Source organism: Opisthocomus hoazin, chromosome 7, assembly GCF_030867145.1.
Source record: "Opisthocomus hoazin isolate bOpiHoa1 chromosome 7, bOpiHoa1.hap1, whole genome shotgun sequence".
Lineage (NCBI taxonomy): Eukaryota > Metazoa > Chordata > Aves > Opisthocomiformes > Opisthocomidae > Opisthocomus > Opisthocomus hoazin.
In genome coordinates, this window is record NC_134420.1 from 6171027 (window position 1) to 6183567 (window position 12541).

Sequence of the window (12541 nt, forward strand, 5' to 3'; positions counted from 1 at the left end):
CTCATATTCACAGAAAAATACAAGAACCAGATGTCAGAAACATGACTGAGAAAGAAGAAGGGGACATGGAGAAAACTGGGCTCTTGCAAAGGATGGCTGAGTGAAGACAAGCAGCAACACCTGGATCTGTTATAGGGAAAAAGAGGGTTGAGAGGACATGACCCTTCACCTAAACGCCTATATTTCTTCTCAGTAAATATGTTTATGTTTCCCCCTTGCTACTTCATTTTCATAAAGCATCATCACTAAAAAATACCTCTTAAGCCTCTTCTGAACTGTGCCCTCTCTGCCCAGAGGTTTCTCTTCCTCCCTCAGATTCAAGGACTAGCTCTGCAGAGGCGTTGCACTTGTATGGCACAGTGTTCATCTTTTGGAACTCTCAGCAGCTCAGATCATACCCGTTTATCAATCAGACCGTGTTCACAGTCACTAGATCATTTTGTCCTGTCACTTCTTTCTGGTCTGTTCCCCTGTTTGATACTCTCTGCTCACTTGCTACATTGGAAAAAAGGAAAGGAATTGTTACTCACAGTTTTATTTACTGGTTATCTATCTTTTCAGTGAAGAACAATAAGTAAAAGGAAGAGGTAGAATCCAGACTCCATAAAGTCATTAGAAAAACTTTGAATTTATGTGAGGTAGAATATCACCTCAAATGTTTAACTTGACACCCTCAAATGGTTTCATATAGATAGTATCACTCAAACAGTGACAATTTTTTAGATATTTGAACCTGCATTGGTCAGATCCCTTCTGTTAACACACACTCTTTTTTGCAGAGATAAAGCTGTCATAAAGTGCTCTTTGCTCTCAGAAGTGATCATGAAATTCAATGGACCAAATTTCATAAAAACACTTTTCTATGGGGGAAAAGAAAGCCTCAAGGTAAAGGTTGAATAACAGTGACAAAAGAATATCTGCAAATATGAATGAAGTCCTCTTTCAGCATGAAGCTACGAATAGGAATGAATGTGGAAGTCAGAATAAATGTCACAGTTCAAAGCCGTGCTGTTAGAAAGATAACATCACAGTCTTAGTTGCTGTCTCTGAAAGATGAAATGTTTTGTTCCTTTCAGGATAAGCTGTGAAGGAGTTTGAAGGCTAGTCCAAGTCTAGATTAACTACTTCACAGCAGCTGCTTTTGTCCTTATTTTGAATTTGTCTGTTTGTTTTGCTTGAATAAGTTTCATTGCACTTGGAGATATAAGAGTAAATAATCAAAGGAACTAGAACTACAGACAGCTATTTTAATTAGATGTCTATGCATATCCTCTCTGATCCAGATAACGTGTCTGATGTTGCTGTTCTAGCTTTGCTTAACACTTTTTCACTCTATTGTAAGCCGAAGCTCAGCAAAGAATGAAATCTATTACATATTCATATCTGTACAACTACTGAAGCTTGTGTACTTAGTTATGCTGAGGTTAAGTGCTTAGAAAGTATCTTCCATGTTTGAGAAATCATGTTACAAAATGATTGCTGGCAAATGCCCCCTTGGTAAGGCGTTTAACATTACAAACATAAAATCCTTGCAAATTTTGCTTTAGGTGAAGCCACAGTCTCTCAAATACCATGGGTGAGGCATTAGAAAACAATACAAAAAAAAGATTTTGAGTGAGAGTCCAACCTCTGGCAGGCTCTTCTCTATAAGAAAGTAAGTAGAGAAGAAGTATAAAAGGCAGATTTAATGTCAAACATAAAATATAAATAGAAGTTAGAAGTTACAGGAAATAAAGTGTTGCAGGAAATTTAAGGAAAAGCTTATACAAGAGCTGCCAAATTTCCTCACTTTTTTTCATGGCAGTAGTGAGAAATAAAAAGCTGCATATGAAATCCTAAATATCTGGTCCACCCTATCCTGAATCTAAGGTATGATCAGAAGTTGGCTCAGAAGTTGTTTACCACGTTCTAGCTGCACTCTGCCCTGTCCTAACCCAGTTTCTAACACGTTTCTCTGTCAGTGTCATAAGGGCACTTACAGGCCTGAATTGCCCTGAGCATCCTTCCCTGGCACGCCCCACTTGCACCCTCACCCATGACCCAGGAGTCCCATTTCAGCTCTGGCCCGGGCTTCCCTGTCTCTGCTCTGTGTCCTAAATAGAAGCTGGATCTAGGTTGCATCCTTGCCACAAGCCCTGCCTCTGGCCCAACTTCTGCTGCTCCTGAGAGGCCTCTCTGGATGAGCCCTGGACCTGATTCATCCCTCACTGTCTCTGGGACCGTCGGTGGAGCTAGCACCCTGCTCTGCCCATGATGCTCAGAACCTGTGGGACTGCACCCTGGTCCATAAGGGCACAACCAGCAGCTGGGTCACCTTCAGATTGTGATTCATGTCCCCAACGAGCTGCCCTTCCCCCTCTTCCTGCTCCCTGTGGGACACGTTCCATGTTGTGCAGGTGACAAACTTGCTAAACTTCACATAAGGTCTATTTGCAATCTTGAAATTAAGCACCTTTGTTGGTCCCTGAAGAAGCAGAATGGTGCGTAATGATACCATCATTATTTTCTTAACTTACAATGAAACATACTGGCATGTGGGGCAGGAGATCTAACCTGCTAGATACCAGAGCATACTGCCTCATTTGTAGTAGGTTTTGGATTCCTACTTAAGGTCTGTCTCTCTCACAGATGTACTCTGCCATCATGGATATACTCATGGTGCCAGTTTCCATTTCCAGGAGGAGCTATGTTTAATTCATCACTGTGTCTTGGTGGAACTGAATCAAGTTTTCATCCTTGCACCCACTACAGGTTTTCTTCACTGGACACAGGAAGCTACTACTACTATCCTCAGTCCTTCTGCTGGAGATGATCAATGTTTGCTTGCACTTTAACTAGCTTTTCAAAACTGATATTTCTTTACACTGCTCCCGGTTAGGCACTGTTGCGTGATGGCATGCTGTCTGCTCGCAAAAGTATGGAGAAAATGGTCTTCTTGATCTTTGCATTAACCAGTGTCAGAAGTTAAGACTGATGGTTTGCAAAACTGGCGATCAAGGCATTACAAAGACTAACACAAACTTGTACAACTGACAAGGAATTGATGATGAGGTGTTGCTTGTACCCTGAGGATCAAATGGCAGGTGTTATGCACGAAGAATAACGAATGAGATGAAAATCTGACATGGACAAACAGTACAGCTATATTTGGTTTAGCAAGATCCCAATTCATACTAAGTAGTATGAATTCATTCACATCTACTCTGACTGTGACACCTTGAACACTCAATATATAATTTATACATGTGCAAATTTACTTCCTACTTTTCTTTCAGAAAATACAGAGATTACATGTCATTAGCAACAACAAAATAAACTGGTTCACTTAATCAGCAATAGGAAGAATTTTATTTCAAATGGCAAACATCTTCTATGAGAAAGACAGCAGCTGTTCACAAAAAAGATGGTTATTAAAATTAATCCAATTGTAAAACTTCACTTAAAATTTAACATGAAACACGTTAGAGTATTCTTCTAGGTCTATATATACATACACATACAGGTAAATATAATATGCACATATATGTACATAATATATGGGTACTTGGAACAGTAATAGGAGAGAATTCTTAATGTACACAGAAAGATTTGAGTTTTCTTTTGACCTTATCAAAATCCTAATCTGTCTTCAGCAAGTTCAAATAGCACTTACGTAAGTCTCTTCTCAAAACCACTACAATCAATGATAGACATGGATATTAGCAACAAGTAACAAAAATTTTAAATCATACATAAGAAGTTTGGTTGGTTTTGTTCTCTCTGAGAAGATCCTGAAGTCTCATAGCTTGAGGGAACTTCAGAACAGCAGCCTAAATAAGGTCTGTAAAACTGGGTGGGAATATTGGCAGGAAGCACTTGGTGTTGTATTGCTTATCTTGACATTTCCACCATTACATTTTCCAGGTCACAAATGTAGAATAATCTGTTATTTATTTTCCCCATAGCAGGAACTTAGTATTTAGTACTTACTTAAGTTGATATAATTAAGGTTTAAATATTTCTAGAGGTATGAATGCCTAATAATGTTCCCCAATTTAAGGGATCTACTTGAATTCAGACTGTACTTTTTCAGAGCATCTCTGTTCTCTCTTGAAAAAGAAATATGAAAAAGAACTTTCCTTGAAGAATGGAATTTCTTTCACTTATTCAAATGGTTGCACGTCTCCTGCAAGGGTTTCAAGTTTCCTGTGCATCACACTTACTGAAAAATCTGAACTGATTAAGCAGGACATGCGCTGTAAAAATGATACTTACCAGGAAACGTTGGACATCATGCCATGCAGATGAATAGCACATGCACTGCAAAAATGTGTCAAGGTCCACACAAACAGTGTCTGGTTTAAATCAGTGTTCAGAAAGTGTGAGTGGATGGCTGGATGTCCAAGGCTCCAGATAGGGGAAAAAATTCCTCATACTTTGGAAAATATTTCTGATTGATACGAGGAGTCATATCTAGAAGAATCGAGATACAGCCCTACTGACTTCTTTACATCTCTCCACCTTTCTGAGCATCTGTGATGGTCAGCAAATCAAAGAGAGAGGTCACAATTAGGTCAAAAAAAGATGCAAAAAAACAAGTAAAAATTGTACTTGGAAGCAGACAATGAACTAGATAAAAAAGCATTTAAAAAAAAAAAAGGATAGCATTGTTAAAATTGGAAGATTGCCATTTAATTAAAGTTTGTCTTGTATAATCAATTAAATGTGTCAACACTGGATAAGTGCCATAGATGGCCATGAACTAAAGAAGTTTGTGAGCAGGGTATGATAATTTTCTTCAAGGTAAACATCAGAACAATAAACAGAACTGCTTTCAATTTTAATCTGGAAAGTTACAATGATATTTTCTTTTTTGTAAATGCTGCTTTATGGAATTAAAATAGGATCAAATAAAGACAAGGTCAACCAAAGCACAACTTCTTTCTCAGCTGTGTTTTTCTGTGCGGTTATGTCTGATCACAGGAACAATAAAGCACAAAGTGTTTATCCTGTAGAGATGAAGCACCAAATTACATGTGATGTATGAAAAGATGCTTGTTGGCATGTACAAGGCTTATGCAGAATATCACAAGCACGGTAAGTTGAAGACCACCTAGCTCCACTGTAGGAATCCTGAAGACAGTGATCCACAGTTATTTCTTGACTGGTAACGTGACGGTATACAATAGGATGAGACTATGAAAAGGTGGACCGGCTGTGCTTTGTGAGTTAGTATTCTCCATTGCATGAACATGCAAATCCTAATTACTGTTGACATATGCCCTTCAATAATAAAAATATAACAGTAATCTCAGTCTAAAGTCTAAAAGAAGGACTAATTCATACAACATATGTATACATCCTCCAAAAACTTTTCAGATCATTTCAAGCAATCTGAAAATGAAATATATTAAAAATTTAATTAAATATGTTAAATATTATTTTAAAAATATGTTTCAGAAAACATAACTTTGATTTTGTTTTTTGCGTATTTCTCTTATATCTCCATCATACCTACCAAATTAAAACCCAATCTTTCTTTCTTTTTCAGATATGGTCTGGGTCATGCCGAGAAGCTTAAAATTTGAATTTTTCATAAATTAATATACCTTTCTTATCAAATGAAATAATTATTTTTGTATGCTGAACACATTCAGTAATGAATGAGATGGAAATGAAAATCTGAGAAACCAGAATTACCTCCTTAGGCCAATTATTTCAAAGAGCATTTGTGTGTGTGTGTGCTTCACACAATTGAAAGGGTATGTGTTTAAAAAGCGTTTCCTAGTTAATTTATATTCTTGTCTTAGAATATCATTATTAGCCTAGAAACTTGTTCATACAATGCCAGCCTTACTGCAACCGTCATTTACTGTTTATATTGCTAAATGTAAATCCTCCACGTTTTATTTAGAATAAAATCCTTTGGGCCTTCAGTGGTTTATTTGTTCTTGTGCATTAATTTGGTTTGAGAGGACACGAAAACTACTTGGCAGAAAATATACAAGCTGAAATAATTACTGTGAAGTTGTAATATCACCACTCTTTTTTATTTAACTATTGGCACTCATTTAAGATGTATTCCCTAACTGATACTTCAATGCACAGACCGTGAAACTTTGGAGAATTGGGCCCTGTCCGCTATAAAACACCCAGTTCTGTTCCCTGCGGAGGCAATGTGTTTTGAAGACATTGACTTCACTACAAGGAAGAGAAACCAAGTTTCTCAAAATCGCCACTGTCGCACCCGTGACTGAACACTGTGCTACGTAACAGGCACACTGCATGCACTGATACTCTGTTCTGGAGCAGCCGCTGCCAGGCAGGAGGCAATCTGCAGTGCTGCTGCTCACTAGATTTCGGTCTATATTCCCATTTAACAGAATGGAAGAACCGAAACAGAGAGAGAGACCTAGCTGTATTTTCCCCAAACTCAGAGCTCCTGGTATTTGCTCGTTCTCTGTCGGGATGCAAGCTATATCTTCACAGGACTTTGCAGTGAAAGCGGATCAGCTCCAGAGTAGTCCTTGGCTACAGCTGCTGCTGCAGTGAATCAGAGCCTCAAATGTAAGCCTCTCATATTCCAGGCAAACGTTCAAATCCTTCTGTCGCTGAACTGATCTGTAATCTCCTGATCTCTTCTGTTTACTTAGCCTGTGTTGGTAAGACTATTTGAAGCACAGAGAAATGATGTCTTTATGGCACAGAGGAGAACTGGGGAAGGTATGGTTCCTGATCACTGAGCGATGCATCTGTGTCCACCCACCACAGTGCCCAAGTGATGGGTGTTCCAGATGTTCTACTTCCAGTGTCAGTTAGGCAATGCATCGGAATGAACACCTACACTTCTGTTGGCAGTGACTATGGTAAGTCACACAAGAAAGAGAATCCCAGAAAATAACAAAATGAAACAACCTAGAGGCATAATGTTGTCAGAAAAAATGCCTATTTGACTAATAAGTGAACCTGGAGGCACTGCTTGGAAATGTTTATTTTCTCTTTTGTTCTTGATTCATTTAATCTGATGAATCTATCACTTTCAGTTATGTTATGAAAATGAAACAGTGGATTGTATGCAAGTTGATTAACAGCAACATGTTGGTAGCATGACCTAATCATTCCCTGCAGGATTACTATTTCCTTTCTTGTTTCATTTCAAGATACTTCAGCTTTATTTTTCTGCAATGAAATTACAAATCATGTGATTCATCCTGGAATAATCTCATAAAAATAATCAAAAAGGCTTGCAGAAGAAGGAAAGTGTGAGAAAGAATGAGACAGAAAAGAGTCTTCCAGCTGACTAAGGGGAGAGATTTAAAGGTCACCATCAAAACAGGCTTCAAAACCAAACACCAGAAAAGACAATAAAATCAATTAGGAAAATTGTATTGTTGATGTTTGAAAGTTAACTGTCTTAATAACAGAGTATAGACACATTATGTATTCAAACACTTTTGGGAAACCTCAATGTCTTCCAAAATAAAAGGTCTATGCGATTTTTATTAGGAGCTCAAATTTATTTTAAAAACATTTTTGATGTGCATATGTTAGAGTTTCTGTGGACAAGAAGTATTTATAGGATAGCTTGAAGCCTGGCATCCCGTTAAGTGTGACTTCACTTCTGTTGCCTGAATAAACAACGTAGGACCCACAGAGACTCTGTCATTTGTGGCAAAATGGTGTTGATCTCCTGGGGAAAAATGCTGGAGTCCGTCACTTCATTTGTTGTGTGTGGTCATTAATTTAATTTGTGATTACTAGCAAAGTACAGGAAGATACACACAGATGAATTATTGATCTGCTTTTGGGCACTAATTAGAACAGGTTTACAGTTAATCTCTAAAGCACTCTTTATCTTGTATGCAATAAAAGAAGACCAAATTTAATTTGTCCTCTGTTGTTCTTGTGATTAATTGAATGTATGAAACCAAATCAGCATTATATTCCTAACAAGGCATTTGTAAATGAACATTCTGGTTTGCAGACATCATTCTCCTTATTCTATATCTGTAGAAAGAACAAAGATAGTCAGTAACAACTTTGACAGAAGGCAGGGCTTGGGGTAAATTTAGCTATATGCTAATACTTGATTTGCAGCACACAAAATGCTTTACTAAGAAAACATAGTAAAAATGAAAAAAAAATCCTACTATTTCGTAGTAGTAAGATAGTAGTTTATCGTATGATTATATACTGACAATGTCTTTCTCCTTTCCCTTTCTCCTCCCTCACCTCTCCGAGCCTGCGGTGTGACATTTACTATGGTGCAGCAGCCAAGCTGGAGCTCCACTGAGAGCTCCCTCTGCGACGGGGCCGTTGTCAGCTGTGGGCAGCGCTGCTGCAGGGCTGCTCCTTTCTCCCCTTGCCATGAGAAACAGCAGTTTCAAACAGCAGCTTTGGCCACAGACAGTTTGAAAGCAGGAGCCTGACTGCCTGTGCTGCCAGCAGAAATGTCATGTCACACTTGATCATTAGGTATCACTTCCAGGTAAGCAAAACTAGACTTTACAAAGCATCATCTTTCAGCAGGATCCTTTTGTACTAATTAGTTTTTATGTTATTTTTAAAGGCAACATGTTTTAGATGATCCTCCATTTTGATAGGACACAAAAAATGTGACACAATCTGTATATTAAACTGGAGAAATGAAGATGTCTACATGAAATAACAGTTCTAATTTGTTTATGTTTGTTACTTTAAAAACTCTGTTAATGCTACTGAAATTCACATTATGGTTTTTGCCTTAGCATTAACGATTACCTCACTACTTAGTACTGTTAGATTTGTTACACTTTAAAAAACAGAAAACCAGAATCTCTCCTTTTTCTCTTGAGGCGTAAAAGCAGGTTGAAGTCCACAGACAGAAGAATAAACACTCCTTGTAATTTCTCCCGCCTTCTGCCACCTCCAGATGATGCTCAGATACCAAGCTGAGCATGTGCAACATACACTTGCTAAAAATGCTAGTTGCTGCTCTGTATGTTTGTATGTATATCCATATGTGTGTGTATATAAAGATTTAAGACTGCAGAGACAAGTATTAACAGTTAGGAGACAACAGAATGAAAATTTGCATGCACAACCCTAATCGGCTCCTTTTCCATATATATTCTGAAACAACACACAATCAACAAATCTATTTTTCCACAAAATCTCCTTGTCGTTCAGCACACAAATAAATACCATAAACTAATGAGCAGCTATTGAATATGTTGTTTTCTCCTCTTTGTTCAATGTTATCACCTCATTTAAATACTGGTTTCAAGACAGAAAGATTAATTTTCTTATTTACTCTTCAGTAATACCCATCACTACAGTGTCCTAGTGCTTCAGACATTGATCTGCATTTCCTTAGCACCTATAGAAGAGGGTTCTGACTGCACGCTTAGGTAGAGAACTAGTAGAAAAAATGAAAATAACTAATTTATAGGGCACTAATTTGAGAGTTTTTAATCCTGATTTTTCAGAACAATTGACGATAAATAAAACTACCCAAGTTTATAATACAGTCTCCCATATTGGCTGCAGTTACGAATGCTCTAATGTCATCAATCAGACCTATCATCTGACCAAAATCAGATTGCATCATCTCACACTATCCTCCTGGAAATAAGAAATGCAATTATTTAATATCTATGAGAAGTTTTGTTTGCTTTGTTTAATAACCCTAGTTTCAATCTAGAAGTTTTGGAACAAGAAAAAAAGAAATTAGTTCATTGGGATGGCACTCAACAGTCTCAAATAAAACATCAGCTCTTTTGCTAGTAGTTTGCTAGCAATCTTCTGCCTTAGTCACCACACATTTTTCAACTAATGCAACAAGCCACTTTTATTTATCTATAGAAACTGTTTGCTGTGTAATGAATTAGTTGTTCTTGATAGCACAGTATAGTAGTGTAGTGCCCAATCCCTGGCCTGTGTTCCTCGCCTCACTCTCCATCAGGCCAAATCTGCAAACTGCAGTTACCAGTCCAGTTTATAATCTCAATTTCATTTGATTCCTTAGTTCAGAGGACCATTTGGGCAGCAAAATTGTTGTACCTAATCTACCTATATACTCACCTTTTTATGCGGTTGCTAAGAGCAGCTGTCATGGTTTACATCACCCACGGAATCTTTTTCACAGGGGTTCTCCTTGAGCTGGAGCCCCATGTGGAATTTGTTTCTGTGCATGCAGATAAATATTTTTGTATTTGAGTACGATGAAGTGGGCATTTTTTGCTAAATTTCAGTGGACAAATACAATGATTGCACATGCTACACTGGAGCCTAAATATTCAAAAGCATGCTTTCAAAAATGTCAAAGTTAAAAGTATTTCATACTGATTTAATTGTCTAAATAAGTAATTATCAATTTCTGGAAGGTTGGCTTCTTAGCCTGTGAAAGAATGTTTTTGTATGTCATGTATATTGCAGAAATGGACAGAAGTGAATGGACTATGTTGGTAGTATCAAAGCAAGAGGGTTGCAAAGAGATGGTTGCTCCACTTTGGTAGTGTACCTCTACTGTCTTGAGACGATGCAGGCAAGTTCAATACAAGTAAGAGCATCCCCCATACATCTGCCATTTAAATTTTGGAGGACTTCATTATGCGCATTTTTTATGAGTTCACACACATTGAAAAAAAAAGTCAGGCAAAATTCCAAGAAACAAATCAGTTTGAAAATGAATATAATGAAACTGCTGAGCTACTTTATGAAATAATTCTGCCTTCAAATAACTGGGTTATTTTTCATAGCTATTTACTCAAGAATCAAAGCCTGTATGTACATTTAAGCAAATATCAAAAAAAAACCCCTTCTACAAACTGAAACGTGCAGGAGTTCTGTCTAAAAAAGGTAACTCCACAAGGAGCCACTAGAGTATAAGAAATTTCACTTATTTGTAAATTCATGAGAAATATAGTTAGTCAAATCCAGACAATGAATTATGAATGGTTCTGAGCAAAGGGGGAAACTGTACATCCTGTACAACTGACAAAGAACATTATAGCAACCGAATACTGAGAAAAATACTGAATATAAAATAAATAGTAACAGACAACATGAAAACATTTTTCTATCTCAAAGCTGCCAATCTAGTGGTGAAGTATACAGTTTGAAGATGTTGTCCTTTATTTACATAAAGAATGAAATGCTACAGGCATGAATTCTGTCATCTATCTGTCTATGGTATTTCTGATGCCTCCCCATCTTTTAGTTAGTCATATCTGTTTCTGTAAATAGCTGTTTTTAAAGAGAAAAATTTGCCATTTTTAAGTATATAAAAACCAGAAGTCTGGCTACTATATTAGATAACAGCAAAGCAGAGCTGGCAGCATGATGTGCCAAAGGTCAGACTCTCAAAGTGTAGTTGCATACTTCTAGCTACTCCTACTTTTGCATACTTTTGACATGTGTCTCACATCCTTCATGTCTGATTCCTGGAAGCTGCCAGTCTACCCACTCCATGTCAAGTTGATTAGATATAGAATCACATACACTAGGGACAGAAGTTTGATGTGACAAGTATGATTTTCCTTTCAGCAAGCTGAATCTCTTTCAAGATTTTCGGATAGACTGCACTGGTATGATGAGAAATAATTGCCTGACCCAAAATTTTAACACAATTCAACATCAAACACGGCAAATGCGTCGAGTTTAGTTGCACTTGTATTCTCACAAGCACACATTTTCCTTATATGCTAAAAGCTTATTAAACAAAATCTTTCTCCCTTTTCTCCATTTCAAAATCTTACTGTCAGGAAGATCTTCCAAATCCATAGCAACCTGATTTTTAATCTGCACCACCAAAAACAAGAGCACATGCGTGGCTTCCTCCCCCTCCCCTCGGTCATATGCTCTGCTGACAAACTCAGCATTTGGAGGGGAAGGGATTAGTCACTGGAGCAGCAAGGGAAAACCAAGGATTCCTTACAAAAGAAGTGCCTTCAAACCGTGTGTCTGCTACTCATCACTCACTTCACGTGAGAATTCAAAAACACTAGGCATGTTTTATGGCATGTTGCCTTTTTAAAAAGAAAATTATAATAATGGGACCTCTCTGACAGCTGCTTCATGGTTTGGAATATGAATACCAGTCCCAGCAGAGGCAGATTAGAGGCCAAAGTGTAGAGGAATGGGGGAGAGGTGAAAGGTTATTAGCTTGAGACATGTGTCTCCAAAATATATCTTGCAGATCTTCAGCACATAGCTATGCTGTAATGTTTACATCATTTTTAGAGTTTTGGTTGGGTGCTCTTTAAAAGAGAGTATATATAAAAATGTACAATACATAGTCATTATACACATGATATACCTGAAATAACATTTAGCCATCTTTAGAAAAGATTATGAATCATAATCATAACGAAAAATTCATGTATACTACGTCTTATAATCAGGCAGTGCATTAATTACTTGAAGAGGAAAATCTTTTGACCAATTTTTTTTCTTTTGTTCACAAATTATTTTCATATTTACCCAAAGCATGCATCATTACCAAATCTCAATTTTTCTGCTGTGGTGTTTGCTATTCAGGAACAAGTACAGCCAACTACCAGTAATAATTAGCCAACTAATT